General features: G+C 51.1%; 1 protein-coding gene across 3 annotated transcripts in view; it reads left to right on the forward strand.

Annotated features, from left to right (window-relative positions):
- The window catches only part of nfatc2a (nuclear factor of activated T cells 2a), a 246,738-nt gene that overhangs the window by 220,896 nt on the left and 6,768 nt on the right, over nucleotides 1–19,074 (forward strand). The gene's annotated exons all lie outside the window — the stretch shown is intronic.

Raw genomic sequence — 19,074 nt, forward strand, 5'->3', positions numbered from 1 at the left:
AGATCCGTCCGCCATCTTCTTGCGGGGCAGACTCGGAGAGGACGGCAAGCACGCATGCGCGGAATCCCGCCCCGCCGCTCCGACACCGGCTGCCAAATTCTTCGGTGCCGGTTTTTTGCCGGGGGCGGGGATTGCGCCGCACCGGTCGGGGTCCGTTGGCAGTGGTCCCCCCCGGCGATTCTCCGGTCCCCAATGGGCCGAGCGGCTGCCAGTTTTCAGCCAGTCCTGCCGGTGTGGATTAGGCCAGGTCTATACTGGCGGGACCTAGCTCTGAGAGCGGCCTGCGGAGTCCTCGGGGAGGCGCAGGGGGATCCGGCCTCGGGGGGTCCCCCATGGTGGCCTAGCCCTCAATCAAGGCCCACCGATATGCGGGTGGGCCTGTGCCATGGGGGCACTCTTTCCCTCCACGCCGTCCTGTGTAAAGCTCCGCCATGGCCGGCGCGGAGAGGAAATCCCCTGCGCATGCGCAGGAATCACACCAGTGATTCTGGGAACACGCTAGCGCTCCTGCGCATGCACCAAGTCGCGCTGGCCGGCGGAAGCCTTTGCCGCCGGTTGGCGCGGCACCAGCCACTCCAGCGCTGGCCTAGCTCCCGAAGGTGCGGAGGATTCTGCATCTTCTGGGCGGCCCGACGCCGGAGTGGTTCATGCCACTCTTAGGCTCCGGTACGGCCTGCCCCGCCGGATACCGGAGGAATCCGGCCTATATGTTTCAGTAAGGTCATCTCACTTTTTTCTAAACTTGAATGGATAAATGCCCACCCTGTCCCACCTTTCTTCATAAGGGAACCATGTCCCAGCTATCAGTCAAGTAACCCTTCTCTGAACTGCTTCTAATGCATTTTTTCCTTTCTTAAATGAGGAAACCAAAACTGTACACAGTATTCGAGATGTGGCCTCACCAACATCTTGTAAAACTGTAGCAAAATATCTACACTGTTGTATTCTAATCCCCTTGCAATAAACAATCGCATTCCATTTGCCTTCCAAATCACTTGCTGTACCTGCATACTAATACTTTGTGATTTATGTACAAGGACATAAAATGAAAGGGCGAGCCCACGGCCTTCCTTCCTACCGAGAATCAATTATCTTGACAAATATATGAATAGGATGGGAATAGAGGGATACGGACCCAGGAAGTGTAGAAGATTGTAGTTTAGTCGGGCAGTATGGTCGGCACGGGCTTGGAGGGCCGAAGGGCCTGTTCCTGTGCTGTACATTTCTTTGTTCTTTGTTTGACATCCAGATCCTTCCGTACCTCAAGAGTTCTACAATTTTTCTCCTTTTGGATAATATACTGCTTTTCCATTTTACCTGCCAAAGTGGACAAGATCACATTTTCCCACATTATACTCCATCTCCAAAATTTCTTTTTTTAATTTAAATATGTTTTATTGAAATTTTTTCGATCAAAAATTTTTTCCCCTTACAGAACAAACATAACAGTAAAGAAAGTTTAACAATAAACAAATGGCTAATCAACATGGTAACCTAATCATTTAACATAAACTAAAACTTCCACCCCCCCCCCCCCCGCTCCCCCGGGTTGCTGCTGCTGGTCATCTGTCTTCCCTCTAACGTTCCTCTAGGTAGTCGAGGAATGGCTGCCACCGCTTGGTGAACCCTTGAGCCGATCCTCTCGGGGCAAACTTTATGCGCTCCAGTTTTATGAACCCCGCCATATCGTTTACCCAGGCCTCCAGTCCGGGGGGTTTCGCCTCCTTCCACATGAGTAGAATCCTACGCCGGGCCACTAGGGACGCAAAGGCCACAACGTCGGCCTCTTTCGCCTCCTGCACTCCCGGCTCATCCGCAACTCCAAATAGAGCTAGCCCCCAGCCTGGTTTGACCCGGGCCTTCACCACCTTAGAAATCACTCCCGTCACTCCCTTCCAATACCCCTCCAGTGCCGGGCACGACCAAAACATATGTGCGTGGTTTGCCGTGCTTCCGCCGCACCTCCCACACTTGTCCTCCACTCCAAAGAACCTGCATCTCCAAAATTTCTGACCACTCACTCAACCTGGGCGAGATTCTCCGACCCCCCGCCGGGTCAGAGAATCGCCGGGGACTGGCGTGAATCCCGCCCCTGCCGGTTGCCGAATTCTCCACCACCAGATATTCGGCGGGGGCGGGAATCGCGCCGCGCCGGTTGGCGGGGCCCCCCCCCGCGAGTCCCGCCGCTAAAATGCCTGTCCCGCCGGCGTAAATTAAACCACCTACCTTACCGGCGGGACAAGGCGGCGCAGGCGGGCTCCGGGGTCCTGGGGCCGCTGGTGGGATTTTCCCAGCCGGCGTGGCTTCGGAGAATCCCGCCCCTACTATCTCAACAGCAACTAATTTTACAACAATAGAAATAAGTCCATCAGGACCTGGGGACTTATCAGCTTTTAGTTCTAATAATGTTTTCAGTAACCTTTTCCAGGTTATTGAAAATGTTTCAAGTTCCTCCCTCCCTTTCACGACCTGATTCACAATTATTATGGATGTTATTTGTATCCTCTGCAATGAACACAGGTGCAACATATATGTTCAATTCATCCACCATTTCCTTATTTTCCATCATTAATTACCCAGACTCACCGTGAAGAGGATAAACACTCACTTTACTTACACTTTTCCTGCTGACGGTTGACTGACATTTCTACGGTGGGGGCTGGGATGGGGTGGAGGGGAAGTAATACACAGCCCTCTCCCCCACCATAAAATTCACCCCCTGGAGTGGGACTTGAATCCACAGCTTTTTGGCTTGGAGGTAAGAGTGCCACCAACTGAACCACAGCTCACACTCCCACCTCATGTAAAGGGCCGAATTTCTGGGCCAAATAGCTTTTAGGATTCAGTGGACTCATGCTCCTGCAATGAACTATTTCCGAACCGGGTTTCCATACAGCATGCTTTATTTACACAGCCTTTTGAGAAAAACCATTTTGGGCACAATTTGTAGTTGTCACCAGGTTAAAGACATTACTGATAGCAGCACAACCTCCACTTGAATGAACCATCAGAAAATCATGAAACCACACAGCACAGAAAAAGACCATTCCACCCATCGTATCTGTGCCAGCTCTTTGGATAACTGTTCAGTCATCCCAATCCTCTGTTCTTCCCCCTCCACCGCCTCCCCTCACACTGCCTATTACTGTTCTTTTAAGTGGGCATGTAAAACATGATCCATAGAATGTATTGTTGATATTGTTTGAAATTCTGTCACTAGTCTGATTAAGATACTCACTGTATCAGATTATTGCCGTACTTGTTTCTTAAGGCACTCGTGTTGCTGCTCGTGATAACTTTAAATCGATTTCTGGGCTGTTTGTTTCAATGATATCTGACCTTTCATATCTTTGAAAATGACACCGTAACTTGCTGACGATAGAAAAATACTTTATAAAAAAACGGCAAACTTATATTAATTTGTGGAAGTGCGATGAATGATGTAAGCCGTCTGACAACACGTCTTTGTGTTATTGGGTATGACACCAAGTGTGGCTGACTCCTGGCTCTACTCACTTCCCAAACAAAAATTTACTCAGGAAGAGAAGACCTCATTAACCACACCACAGGTTTGCATAAGAGTGGGGGATTTTTTCTTCTTTCTTTAGGATACAAAGCCTTCTTTGCAGATTACTTTCTGCCCTGGCTTCCCAGCCCACTCATAAACTGTGGCTAGAAGGATGTGGGACATATTCCAAGGCCTCTGCTCATGGCGTTCTCAGTCTGGTAGCATGTAATATACAGGAGCACCTTTCAATTGAATCACTTTCTGTGATTTTGAGCATGTGCAATATTTGGTATATTCTGCAAGCATCGTGCCTCTGATTGGGAGCCCAGTTGTATAGTTATTTAAGTACGACCCGAGACAACAACCAGTGTGATGCTGCATGTCGGCATTTCAATGTACTGTACGGCTTTGAATTATTTTTGCTGACGGTACATACTGCCCTTTTATTGAGTTAGTTTGTGTTTCCTCCCTGCCCTTTCTAGTTACCTTAAGGCATATATGAATGACTGCCAATGGGTAGATAGTGAGCACCAATGGCACTCTCGAGCAGTCCCTCAAGCCAGCATAATGATAATTCGAGGCATTAAAAAGAGCATTGTGTGATTACTTGAATAGAAACAAAATTTGTGAAGTTATTATTATTGACTATAACATATATACATAACAGTAGCAGTAACTTCCCTTGCTACATACTCACTCCTGGTTCCTGAACTGGCCAGCTTATTTATACTAGGAGTTTACTAGTGGTTTCTCCGCCCCCCTCATTGGGGAAGCTCATACTCCCACAGGATTGTGGGATAGTCATTAGTCCCCAGCCAATGGTAAGTAGGCAGGTTATAACAGAGGGTGACAGCAATAACAAGGGACTTCAGCTGTGGGGGGGAGACTTCAGAAGTTGGGATTGTTCTGACAGCAGCACACATTTGGGGTACACCTAATGGGGCTATTCAAATGATATGGATTACAATGTAACAATTGATGAGTTATTAGAAAAGCTCCAGGTGTCGATGAACAGGACTAGGCCAGTCAGCCTATTAGCATGCTCCACAATTTAATACCATTGTGGCTTCAATGCCGTTTACCCACATTTATTTCCCTAACCCCTAAAGTATTATTAATGAGAAATCTATCATCTTAATGGTAAAAACTGGGCGGCATGGACTGGTTGGGCCGAAGGGCCTGTTTCCATGCTGTAAACCTCTATGATTCTATGATTGAGTGTGTTGTTAGATATGTTACTGTTCTTTTTACACACATTTGTACTAAAATACATTTTAAAAAATGAATAGAAACAAAATGCAGGGGTACGGGGAAAAGACAGGAGAATGGCATTAAGCCATGATGCTCGATGGGGGGCTGGAGCAGACACAATGGGCCAAATGGCCTCCTCCTGCACCACAACAATCATGGATTCTGTGATTCCTTTGGCACACTGAGAATTATCAGGCCTACATAATGTCAGTGTACAGCAACACAGGCCAATGTCTACGGAGTTGTGGAATCAAACTCGTATTCTCCCTCATGAGAGCCATTCGTTGGTATTCAAATGCACCACCACACAATGGCTATACCTTTTAGGAATTTCAGGTGTTTACAGTATGAAGTCACTTCATTTTCAACGCAGGCTAATTAAATAAAAGTTCAGTTGAAAGCTCGATACCCTTCACTGCACCCGACTTCCTGAAACAAACAGGAAACCAGTCACAGCGTTACTTCAAGCAGCAGTGAAGCCTTTGGTAGCAGAGTCAGGTTAGGAGGTTGAAAGGGGAGAATTGTGTGATGAAAAGCCCAAATTGTTGAGTAATGGGTGACAAACATATTGACAGGCTAACAAAAATAATTAGGAAGGGCCTCGCGACCGTGCCTCCTGCACATTCACTACCCAGGGATATTAAAACGGCACCTTGATCAGGAAGCACCACTTCCCTGGAGAAGTTCTACACTGTTCAACTGCAAACTGTGTAATTGTCTATGAGTTTCAATACTTTATAAAAAAGTAAACAAAAACATCACAACAGGGGCTGTACTGGTTGTTAGTCATGTTGCTAAGCAATCTAATACCACACTTTTGCTGTGTGTACTGTGGAGACTAAAAGGCTGCATTAATGGCAAGTATTTGTCATATGACCCTCATTACTGTCCATCTGAAAGTTATTTCAGGAAAAAAATGACTGACTTTCTCTCCAATCAGGCAGTTTGCCACTGTATGGTCATAAAATTCAAATATTCCAATGTGACACATTAACACTTTGTGGTTTAAATTTCTCTTGCTGGCTGGTGTTGCTGTTTTGAAACATGCTGGAGCTTGTTGTAACTTGTTTTATTTGCAGTTAAGAAGTTAGTCAAGTTGTGGGTGGTAATTTAAATCTAGAAAAACAAGAAATACAAGTGCGCATGTGCATGCAGACATATTTTGTATATATATATACCAGAATGAAGAGAATACATCTGCAACAACTCAAAAAAGCACCTGCAAGTATTTTATTGGCTTAATTACTCATCCAGCCATTCACGATTGTTCTGAATACATCCTTATTTCGGTGCTGCTTTTTACTTTCTGGGGGATGGGATTATTTCTGTAGTTAGGTGGCTTAACCATAAGAAGCAAGCGGTGATTACTGAAAATAGTTTTAAGGTACTTTTTTTAAGAGGTAATTTTGAACTTGGATAATAGTTCAAACATACTTAGATATCAAAAACATAGGTTTTGCATAATTTTCTTTACTTACATTTTTTACTTTACTTACATTTTACTTTGGGTATGTCCACGCTCAGGATAACTGTAATCTGCGAAGGCAGCACTCTCTGGGCCAAATGGTCATTTCCCATTCCATTGTTTATGTCAAAGTTGGAAAAGCGTTTTACAACATTGTAGCACCATTTCAGCCATCATAGCCAGTTCCAAATTTCTGTGTTCATTTTAACAAAATGTGAAGGGCTGATTTTTGGTTGCCTATTGTACCGCTCACACTGAAAGACTGAAAGATTAGCTGCTTGAGGCCCACCCAATACAATTTTCAAGCATATCGAAATTGCCAGCAATGCCAATTTGCCCAAAATAGACGAGAGCTTTAACTCACTAATTAAATTGGAGTCCTTTCATCATTTGGAGGACACAATTTCCAATTTCATATAAAACTGGGCACGCTCAGTCTATTAGTATAAGGCATTAAACAACCGACCCATAGTCTTGAAAGGGAAGGAGCTGAAAAATTCTTCAAAAGACATTTTGAAGTGAAGAGGAATACAACTCCTCCTCCAAGTCCACAAAACTTTCTGCTCTGCTGCCTCTGAGTTCTGCATCAGTGCTCGCAGCTTCCTGGTATTTTAGACATGAGATTCAAACATTGAAAGTTTCCCCTTTAGTGTTCTAAATCCCCTTTTGTTTCATGCCTTGACACAAAATGAACCATTATTTTAATGGTCGGTGTTCAAAACAACATACACCAATGCGGCACCCAAAATAAAACACCGACAATTTCTATACGTTTAATATACTTCCTTGTTTCGATCCCCATGTGACACGCACTGTTGCTTTGGTCATGAAGTCAAACAGGCAGCTTGCTCTTGTGTCTCTAACACCGCAGTCACAAAAGTACAAGTGTATGGAATGTGGTAATTATTGCTTTCTGATTTTTCCCTCCAGAAGCAAAAACTCGGAATGGTGTTGGGTAGGAGCTTGTGAGACTGGTCTCTTTTCAACAAAAAAATTGAAACCATGGGTCACAATAACATGATTCAGGTGGACAAAATGATTTCCTTGACTTCCTAACTACCTGTAGTTAATTCAAGTTCCTTGACAGTGATGCAAGTAGCACAGGTTTCTTGACCTTTTATGATTTGTAAATATTTAACTAGGTTATTTCCGCAGGGATGTAATGATTTTAATTTTGATGCTAATCCACTAACTTAAGACTCAAGTAGTTTTCTGCAAGAAATATCAGAATAAGTGTGAGAGATGCTTGAGTTGCACATTTTTGATTTCATTTTAAATATTGAGTCCGACATGTTTGAGGTTGTGGTTTTCTGATCTTAAACAGGGAAGGAAAGCTGGAGCTAAAAAGAAAATCCGTTTGCATTAACTATTGGTACAAGGACTAGGGGGAAACAGATTTAAGGTTTTGGGAAAGAGCTGCAGCAGAGCATGTGAGGAGGACTTTTGTTGTGCAGTAGTGCAATAACCTGGGACTCCACGAGAGTGGTGGAAGTGGAGACGATCAGTGATTTCAAAAGGAAATTGGATACGCATTTGAACAAAATCTGTAGGGCTACGGGAATAGAGTGGGAACTTGGACTGACTGGATTGCGCTACAGAGAGCCAGCATAGACTCAGTGGACCAAATGGCCTTCCTCTGCATCGTAAGTGACTTTATGAAGGGAAGTTGCAGTCACAGCTATCGGGTAACAGACTCCGTCTCTCAGCTAACCATTGATCAGTAAACCAAACAAAATGTACAATTATACAATGGTGTTGGCAGTCTGTAGCCACAGAAGTGGAAAGTTTCTAAAATTAAACCATAAACGTTAGAGCAGTCAGCCATCAGAGTAAGGGGAAAGTCCTTACCTAATGTCTTATTTTGAATTATGCTTACTTGCATTACTATCTGACACAAATTCATACTAAGTTTGTTAATGTAGGCAGAATCTATCCACATCAGATAAGGGACAGATAAGTGATAAAACCTTTTCCACAATCAACAGCGCAGGAAGTCTCACATTGAAGGTTTTAACTTCTAATAGTATTGAACGATTTAAAGTAACCAGCAAAACATTCTGATGAATTATTTCTTCAATAGCATTACAGTAGCTTGAAGTAAATAATGTGAGATAATTAAACTGCACCCCACTCTTGGTCTGAAGCCTCTTCAGACTCTCTAGCAGACGACATGATAGTATTGTTGTTAAATGCCTCTGAAGGCATGGGGTAAATAAATTGGAGAGCTCGATGCTGGTGCTGTTGGTTCCTTCAAGGCCGCTGATGTTAGTACTCCTGTCCTCCCAGCTGACATGGAAATCTGTCTCAGCCAATGTTGATGGTACTTCTCCAGGGTCTTGACATGACGTATGTACGTAGTCCAAGTTTCTGAGCCATGTAGAAGAATTGGGAGAGTGACTGTCTTGTAGATGAGGGGCAAATTTCTCTGTTATCGGCGGAAAGTCCGCCGATCGGCGCAAAAAACGGCGCAAATCCGACTTGCGTCATGTCGGAAAAATGGGTCGATAGTCTCCGGCCCGAAATGGGCTAGCAGCGACGTAACGGGATCTGCGCTTGCGCAGTGGTTCACGCCGTGCAGCGTCATACGCGCTGCACGGCGTGACGGCTCATAAGGCCGCGCTGCTCCCCCCCACCCGACCGGAACACCCGACAGCAACACCCGACTGGATGGCTGGCCGTCGCTCAGCCCCGAGGTTCGAGTCACGCGATGTGGAGGCGCTCCTGGACGCGGTGGAACAGAGGAGGGACGCCCTGTATCCCGGGCACGGCCGCAGAGTTGCCCCACGCCACAGCCGGCGTCTGTGGAGGGAAGTGGCAGAGGCCGTCACCGCTGTGGCCCTGACACCACGGACAGGCACCCAGTGCCACAAGAAGGTGAATGACCTCGTCAGGGCAGGCAGGGTGAGCCTCTCCATATCCCCCCCTCCCCATATCCCCCCCCTCCCCCATATCCCCGCTCCCCCATATCCCCCTCCCCCATATCCACCCTCCCCCATATCCCCCCTCCCCCATATCCCCCCTCCCCCATATCCCCCCTCCCCCATATCCCCCCTCCCCCATATCCCCCACTCCCCCATATCCCCCTCCCCATATCCCCCACTCCCCCATATCCCCCTCCCCCATATCCCCCCTCCCCATATCCCCCCTCCCCCATATCCCCATATCCCCCCCTCCCCCATATCCCCCTCCCCCATATCCCCCCTCCCCCATATCCCCCCTCCCCCATATCCCCCCCTCCCCCATATCCCCCCTCCCCTATATCCCCCTCCCCGTGTCACCTGATCACTGCCTGATGTCTAACCATGCATGCTTCATTGTGTATCGCAGGACCAAACGTCCAGGCACCCATCCCCGCAGATGCAGACCGCCCGCAGGATGCCCCTCGGAGACCACAGGAGACGGAGAGACCCGCACCCTCCAGCATGCGACGCCCACAGGATGCCCCTCGGAGACCATGAGACGGCGAGACCCGGACCATCCAGCATGCGACGCCCGCAGGATGCCCCTCGGAGACCACGGGAGACGGAGAGACCCGCACCCTCCAGCATGCGATGCCCGCAGGATGCCCCTCGGAGACCACAGGAGACGGAGAGACCCGCACCCTCCAGCATGCGACGCCCGCAGGATGCCCCTCGGAGACCACAGGAGACGGAGAGACCCGGACCCTCCAGCATGCGACGCCCGCAGGATGCCCCTCGGAGACCACGGGAGACGGAGAGACCCGCACCCTCCAGCATGCGACGCCCGCAGGATGCCCCTCGGAGACCACGGGAGACGGAGAGACCCGCACCCTCCAGCATGCGACGCCCGCAGGATGCCCCTCCCACACCACGGGAGACGGAGAGACCTGGAGCAACAGGGAGACGACACCCCCGTCACGTGTGGGAGCGACCACCCAGCGATGAGGGGGGCCGCCACAGGCCCCCGTCACATCCGAGCCAGGACACCACTACCCAGGACACCACTACCCAGGACACCACTACCCAGGACACCACTACCCAGGACACCCCTACCCGGGACACCCCTACCCGGGACAGCACTACCCAGGACACCCCCTACCCGGGACAGCACTACCCAGGAAGACGAAATACCGGACAGTGAGTCAGAGTGGATGGGTGGAGACAAACCCCCACCCCAAAGTGCCATGGACTCCGAGTGGGACGAAGAGCACGACACAACGCCACTGCTGTCACCAACACCCTCCACCATCGCAGAAACACTCACCACGGTTGGGCACTTTAGTGATGAGGCGTCTGGTACACTCACTGGTGCACACAACACAGCCGTCCCGGTACAGCAGGTGGAGGTAGGAGCAGCAGAGGAACCGGGCGGTCGGAGGGCAGCCCAGCCCAAGCGAACATCTGCCGCCCAGATGGATCCCGGGTTCCTGCAGTTACCACACCCACACATAGATCCGATGCAACCGCCGACCCGGAGACGAGCGAAGAGGGTGACGGGCGGCTTGCGGCGGCTGCGGTCGCAGGAGGAGGAGTCCACCCGCGTCCAGGAGCTGGGAGTGGTGCCGGTCATGCGTGCCACCCAGGCTGACACCGCACGGGTGGCGTCCGCGGTGGAGGCAATGGGTGCGACGGTGTCAGACATGGGGAACGGTTTGCGAGGCCTGGGGCCTTCCGTGCAGGCGGCGTCTGTGGCCCAGGAAATGGCTGCCCTCTCACAGGAGGCCATGAGCCAGTGCCACCGCCAGATGGCAGAGGCGCTCAACGCCATAGCCCAGTCTCTGCAGGCCATGGCCCAGTCTCAGCAGGCCATGGCCCAGTCTCAGCAGGCCATGGCCCAGTCTCTGCAGGCCATCGCTGAGGGCATCGGCGCCAGTGGCCATGTGCGAGCCGGCGTCGCACTGTCACAGACAGGGTTTGCCAACCCCCTGGGCTCCATGGCTGCAAACCTGCAGACCCCTGTCGATACCAGCACGGGCCTCCAGGACTGGCAGCGCCAGATGTCGGGGGGGCGTCGGATGGCCAGTCCGTTCGCATCCCCCACCCATGTAGAGGCCTGGGGGCCATCGGGCACCCCGAGGGAGGAGGAGGTGGTGTGGTCCGTCCCGGCTCCCTCTGTAGGGGAGGTCCCGGTACACCGTGACACCTCGGACTCCCCCCCTTCCGTCCCAGGTGCATCGGGTGGGCAACGGGCAGGACAGGCTGGCAGCTCGCCATCCCAGTCGCCCGGGCCGCAGCCTGGCCCATCTAGGCCAGGACGCCCCAGGAAACGGCCGCCAAAGGGATCCAGTGTCAGAGGGCAGGAATCACAGGAGTCCACCTCCAGTTCTGCTGTACTGTCTGGGGAACCACGTAGACGTAGTCAAAGGGCCCGTAAGGCCAAACAATTAGACACTGAGTAAGTTGGCACGGGTGCAGGGCACAGATGAGTTTTAGGGGCTAGGGCACGTGCATGAACTCCTTTGGTTATTAAAGTCAATGTTACACCGACAGAAGCTGCCTTTGTGCTCTGTCCAAAGTGTGCGGGGGTGTCATGTACGTTGAGCGCAAGTGTGTGTGTGAGGGGTGGTCTTACCTCAGCCCCAGGTGAGTCTGCCCCCTTCCCCCTGTGCCGCCATCAACATCCCCCGGGCAGAGGACGGGACCGTGCGCTGCAGTGTCACAGCCGCATGCAGGGATGGTCCGGGTGGATGGTGGTACTGTGGCCATGGGTCAGACATAGTCCAACGATGTAGAGCCAGGAGCTCATCGCAGGGCGGGTTGTCATCATCCTCCATGGCCTGCGATAGACACGCGTCCACCCGCAACTATGTGAGCCCGACCCGTTGTGCCGCAGGTGGATCGGCAATGGGGGGGGGGGGTGGTGGGTGGTGTGCATGCGGGTGGGGTGGGTGGGGTTGGGGAGGGGGGTGAGGGTGCTGGGTGGGTGGATGGGTGGGAGGTGTGGGTGGTCGGCTGTTGCCATGGTGTGCGGTTTGGCCATACTACCCGATTCCCACGCCCATCTAGTCAGTGAAGCGGGCGTCTTATCAGTCTGTCCCGTGCCCGCTGGGCCAGCCGGTAACGGTGGACAGCCACCCGCCTGTGTCTACCCCGTCTGCCCTGACCATTGCCCCCATCCCCCTCATCTGGGGAGGACTGGGCCTCTTCCTGCTGCTCCTCCACTCCGCCCTCCTCTGCCTGCGGCACATCGCCCCTCTGCTGGGCTATGTTGTGCAGGACGCAGCACACCACAATGATGCGGCCGACCCTATCTGACCGATACTGGAGGGCGCCCCCAGAGAGGTCCAGGCTCCTGAAAAGCATCTTCAGCATGCCAAAGCACCTCTCGATCACTCCCCTTGTCGTTACATGGGCATCATTGTAGCGGTTCTCCGCCTCATTGCGTGGCCTCCGTAGAGGCGTCATCAGCCACGATCTCAATGGGTAGCCCCTGTCGCCCAGCAACCAGCCCCTCAGCCGGGGATGGCGTCCCTCGTACATGCCGGGGATGGATGGCCGCGACAACACGAATGAGTCGTGTACACTGCCTGGGTGACGGGCGCAGACGTGCAAGATCATCATGCGGTGGTCGCAGACCACCTGTACGTTCATCGAATAGGTCCCCTTCCTATTGGTGAACACGGCCCTGTTATCTGCAGGTGGCCGCACGGCGACGTGCATCCCATCGATCGCGCCCTGGACCATGGGGAACCCGGCAACGGCAGAGAAGCCCACGGCCCGGGCATCTTGGCTGGCCCGGTCCACGGGGAAGCGGATGTAGTGGTGCGCCATGGCATATAGGGCATCTGTCACTGCCCGGATGCACCGATGTCTGCGATATGCCGGACAGTTCCCCACTCGGTGCCTGGAATGACCCCGTTGCATAAAAGTTCAGGGCCACCGTAACCTTGATGGACACGGGGAGAGGGTGTCCCCCGCCAGTGCCACGCGGTGACAGGTGTGCCAGCAGGTGGCAGATGTGTGCCACGGTTTCCCGGCTCATCCGGAGTCTCCTCCTGCATTCCCGGTCCGTGAGGTCCTGGTATGACTGCCGGGGCCGGTACACACGGGGCGCCCTCGGGTGCCTCCGTTGCCGTGGGGCCGCGACGTCCTCCTCCCCCTCCTCATCCTGTCGGTCAGGTGTCCCTCCAGCCTGTCTGCGGCAGCCTGCGCCGCCTCTCTGGCACGCTCCTCCTCCTCCTCCTCCTCCTCCTCATCCAGGGCAACATAGACAGGAGCGGCTGCCACCACGGCGGCCAACATCGATGGATGATCTGAAAACATGACGGCCTGGTGGGGGGGAGGGGAACGACGACATGTCATCATTGCCCATATCCCCTCCTCCCCCCAGCCAGGTGGCATGGACCGCATCGGTCCAACTGTTGGAGGCTGGCACCTGGCCAGGTGGACCAACTCACTTGCCCTCCCATCCCCCTCCTCGGCACGGACCCCCCCCCCAACCTCCACCTCAGCACGGACCCCCAACCCCCAACCTCCACCCCGGCACGGCACGGACACCCCCCCAACCTCCACCCCAGCACGGACCCCCCCCCCCTAACCTCCACCCCAGCACGGACCCTCCCCCAACCCCCAACCTCCACCCCGGCATGGACCCCCCCCAACCTCCACCCCAGCACGGACCCCCCCCAACCCCCAACCTCCACCCCGGCACGGACCCCCCCCCAACCTCCACCCCGGCACGGCACGGACCCCCCCCCCAACCTCCACCCCGGCACGGACCCCCCCAACCTCCACCCCAGCACGGACCCCCCCCAACCTCCACCCCAGCACGGACCCCCCCCCAACCTCCACCCCGGCACGGACCCCCCCAACCTCCACCCCAGCACGGACCCCCCCCCAACCTCCACCCCAGCACGGACCCCCCCCCCCCCCCAACCTCCGCCCCGGCACGGACCCCCCCCCAACCTCCACCCCAGCACGGACCAACCCCCAACCTCCACCCCGGCACGGACCCCCCCCCCAACCTCCACCCCGGCACGGACCCCCCCCAACCTCCACCCCAGCACGGACCCCCCCAACCTCCACCCCGGCACGGACCCCCCCCCCCCAACCTCCACCCCGGCACGGCACGGACCCCCCCCCCAACCTCCACCCCAGCACGGACCCCCCCCCCAACCTCCACCCCAGCACGGACCCCCCCCAACCCCCAACCTCCACCCCGGCACGGACCCCCTCCCAGCACTCCCCCGGAGCCCAGCCTACTCTAACCACCCCCCCCCCCCCCCCGCCCGCCGCACACACACACACACAACCCGAGACACACCTCTCCTCACGCAATCAGACTGCGGCCACGCCATTTCCTGCCCAGAGCCAACCCCCCAGGCCGTCACTCACCTCCACGCTGGTCGGCGTGAGCCTGGAGCACCGGGTCACGCCGATGAAAAGGAGGTTTGATTCACGTCGACGTGAACGGTCATCACGTCGACGGGACTTCGGCCCATCCGGAAGGGAGAATATCGGCAGGCCGAAAATCGGCTGCCTTGCGCAGACCCATGACATTCTCTGCGGCAGCGGCGCCATTAACGCCCCGCCAACTTTTCTCCCTTCGGAGACTTCGGCAACCGGCGGGGGCGGGATTCACGGCGGCCAACGGCCATTCTCCGACCCTCTGGGAGGTCGGGGAATGACGCCCGAGGATCTTGGTGTCAGCCCGAATATCGCAGTCATCAAAGACTCTCGTCGTTAGGCATCCCAAGGAGGCGCTCGTGGTTTAGATACAATGTCGGACTTCCGCATCAATGTCAACCTTAGATGAGAGGTGGCTCCCCATGTAGGAGAAATGTTCCACGTTTTGTAGGGTTTCTCCATTGTTCTTGATGGAGGGAGAGACTGGATCTTAATGGAGGGAGTGACTGGATCTTGATGGAGAGAGAGACTGGATCTTGCCCTGGGGAGGTTTGGTTAAGGACTAGAAGCCTTCTTGAGGTTGAGGCTGAGTTAAAAAGAGCACACATGTTTTGTAAACTGAGCAGAGACATAAAAGGTTTAAAATTTAGCTCCTTCTTGGGGCAGCATTTAATGCTGGCAACATGGGTCCAATCTGCCAGCTGGAAAGCCAGCAAGAGCCCGCTTCTCTCCCTGAGGCCGATTGAATACAGCATCCTTCCTCAGGATAAAGGATCCCAGGAGTGCTTATCCCTCTCCCCAAAACCTGCAGGCCAATCAGAGGCCAGCAGCTATGCATTGTTCAACAGTGCCAATGGGAGCCCTGGCTGCTGTCAGTCATGCATCCAGCAGAGGTCTAGGATCATCGAGGGACCCCAGAACAAAGGCGAGTCAGGGTGGGGTGGGGGTTGCGGGTGAGCAGGGAGGTGTGGATTGAAGGCAAGGGCATGGTGCGTGGCTCTCCGTGAGCCCCTTTCCTTCCTGATGCTGTGTCCATCGCAGGCCCCACCCCCAGGAGTCCGCATGGGTTTGTTTTTTGGATTTCCAGCATGATGACGCACCCACCCGCCTGCTCGCAGGATGAGGCATTTAACTGGGTATGAAGTGCCCACATAAGGGCCTCAGTTGTCAGTGGGTGGGAAATCAATGACTTAACCGAGGCTGAGGCGAGAAAATAGCGGAGTCCCCACCCTCCACCTTCCAGCCTGATTAAATTGGAACCTCAGCTACGATGAGGATATGTGAAACATGAGCACCACTGTAATCCCAGAAATTGTATTTCGGGGGGGTTCATGCAACACAGAAACACAAGCAGAAAATGATTTTTGGCTATTGCTCTTTTGCTGATTTGTATGTTAGCTTTTATTAAAGTAGAGCAAATGCACATAAGATTCTCTGGGCCTACAATTCTTTCCCTGTCAAAACTTGGAGACGGACCAACCCAGGCAGACAATACAAAAGGAGCATTTCTATTAAGACATTGAAACACCACCTTCATGTTGGTGAGTTTATCTCAACATGCACTTGACTGCACCAATATAACTCAATCTATCTGTGTGCTTGGACCAATCTGCTGATGTTCACTGAATGCTATCACCTCCTTAGAGCGCTGTAAGCTGCTGATGACATTCCAGTATCTTTGCCAAGATCATTAATAAACATGAACAGCAAGAACTTTAGATCTTATGAGTGACTCATCCTCTGATTTCCCATTGAGCGGGAAACACCTGAATTTTGCCATAAACCTCAGCTGAGCTTGGGGCTCTGCCATTTAGGGAATTTAGGAAGGGAGAGGATCACCTGGTAATTTACCAAATTCATGAACTGAGACGTGCAATTTGGGGCATTTGATGTTGCTTCATGTCATTGCAATTATTTATTTAAAAGGCTGTTCAAAAGTAAAAGCTGAAATAAGAAAACTTCCCGGTAGCATTGTATCCTCATTACAGTAGAAGCAGCATCTGTTGCAGCCGAATATTATCCCACTAGCCAAAAGAGGGCTTTTGTATTACAATATTTAACTAAGTTATTCTTGGTTTTGCCAGGTCGTCTAATAACCAAAGAACAACACCATTTGCATTTGATAACCTCTTATCATGCCCAAATCTTTCAAAGGGTTTCCCACAACAACTTGTTTTTGAATAACAGTGGCTGTTGTTACATAGAAAGACTTTAGTGCTTACTTATTTTGGTATTAGCAATAGCATTATCCTGTAATAGTGAAGTTTAACTCGAAGTAACTATGTGTGGTACCCTTAATAACGACGCTTAGAGTGTAACGGTAAAGAAGGCTTTACTAAACTAAGAACTAGACTAGTGCCGAGACGTGTGCTAACAGCTGCACTGCCCACAAGGCGGTCCCTGATATACGGCTTATATATGGGCGGAGCCGGAGGTGGAGTTCCCCAGGGTTCCAAGCCCGGTCTTAAAGGGGAAAATCACCTTACATGATGACAAGGGTACAGTGTTACAGTAACCGTTCATCACACTATGGGAATTTTAACACATTAAACATGACATCTGCCAGTAATTCAGTTCACTGTCTTTATTTTTATGAGGCACAAAGTAATACAGTGTTCTTTTAAAGCAAATACACCCATCTTCCCACAACTAGGTCCATTTAATCCCTTCAGTGTATAGAATCCACTCAAACTTTTGATGGTTCTGAAAAGCAGCCACACTTGTGCACGCAACATTAAAAAAAAACTCTGCAGCATTTGTTGAACTGACAGTCACACTGTTGTGTCTGTGTTCACCTACTGCAGGTGAGGAAATGGGGCATTTGAGGACGACCGCCCACGCATTTCACCTACAAGCTATTAATAGAATGAGGGGGCAACTAAACGTTCCATTTACTCACAGTGTCATTTCCTTGTTTAATGCAAGAGGCAGGATGTTGTAGAAAAACATGCTGTAACCTGTATTTGACAGAATGGAAACAAAACTTTCACCACCTATGGTCATGTAGGCCCATCTTGTAGTGAATGTTCAATTTGTATTTCACCCCTTTTCAAGTACAATTTTGACTAATTTATGAGTTTCAAAATCTCTCGAGCTGAGATAAATACACAATAAGTTCCTTATTGGCAAGATTACAAATGCTTATGGGCTTATTTATTTTATAATGATGAAATATGTTATTCCCTTTCTCATTGTTGTTGGTGATTTTCTTGATTAAACTCTAAAGCAAAACAATGCAAGGTTGTGCATCTGATTGATGCTGTGATTTTATTCTGGAAAGTAATGAGTGATCACAGGTTTGTGTTAGTTGTGAATTTGAGGCCACATTCTGACCTGAAGCCAATGTCGATTGTAAAAACTGGATAGTAGTCTGCTTGAAAAAAATAGAAAATTGCATGCTTCATATTTGTTGCTGCCATTCGATCGCTGTGCCAGTGGAAATTTCTAACACACAGCGAAGTTTCTATTGCATCCTGATTTTTTTGTCTCGAGTTCAGCTTTCATGCCTACCTGGGATCATGCATTAATTATGTCAACAGAAATCTAAATGTGGGAAGATCAGGAATTTTATCACATCGGCAATTGTTTTGCTGCAATGCAAATCTGATTATTAAAATGTTCCCCTTTTATAACTCGGCTCCTAATTTCATAACTATCATTAGATATAGTTTGCAAGGCTAGGACAAGGACCATGTTCTGAGTGAGTAGCCATTATGGAAGGAAACACAGTAAGGGCTGATGGCCTTGAATCTGTTGGGAAAATCCAAAGGGACAGCAGGAAGGTATAGTGACTGGGGTAGAAAGTATGTCAATTGAAGGCAACCTAAGCATGAAGGTACGCCAGAGGATGGTGGGTCATCTAGGGATACTACTTGTAAGGTGACAACAATAATTGCTGAAACAGGTTCAATGGAGAATGGCAAGAGATGTACAGACCTTAGTCATGGACTTACATAAGGAGTATTTGAGCCTTAGATGCCAGCAGGAGAGCTTTACAGTAAAGGAGTCGTGACTGGTTGCATGAGATTTGGAGGTGGGGGTGGGGCGGGGAGGATATGGCGTAGTTTCTGAGAGAGTAGAAATGAAAAGGAGCATGACTGGATTACAGAAAGCTGAAGGAAAGAAGGGCCCAAGAGGGGATGACAGGTTTAAAAAAAAAGAGGTGGATTTAATGGGCTTAGATCCAGAGTGGCAGCTGAAATGTGCATTTGAGTGGATACAAAAGGATTACTTTGTCATGGCAGAGATCAGGAGAAATAAACTATGTTCGTAAATAGATGACAGGAAGGAGACAATATTAAACAATAAAAAGTTAAAGTCTGAAGATCTGTGTAGAGTCACAATAGATGTGTAAGCATTATTGTATAGATTTAAATCATTCACAAACCAATATTCAGGTACGGAACTTTAAACAATAGTGTAAAATGAATGACCTTAGATCCACTGTCTATTAGAGACAGTTCACCATTTCCCTTTCCATTGAGATGAACAAAAATGGAAACTTTGAGATGTATTCGAGCTGAGAGTATAATGGGATGCAACCA

The sequence above is a fragment of the Scyliorhinus torazame genome, chromosome 8, assembly GCF_047496885.1.
Source record: "Scyliorhinus torazame isolate Kashiwa2021f chromosome 8, sScyTor2.1, whole genome shotgun sequence".
Lineage (NCBI taxonomy): Eukaryota > Metazoa > Chordata > Chondrichthyes > Carcharhiniformes > Scyliorhinidae > Scyliorhinus > Scyliorhinus torazame.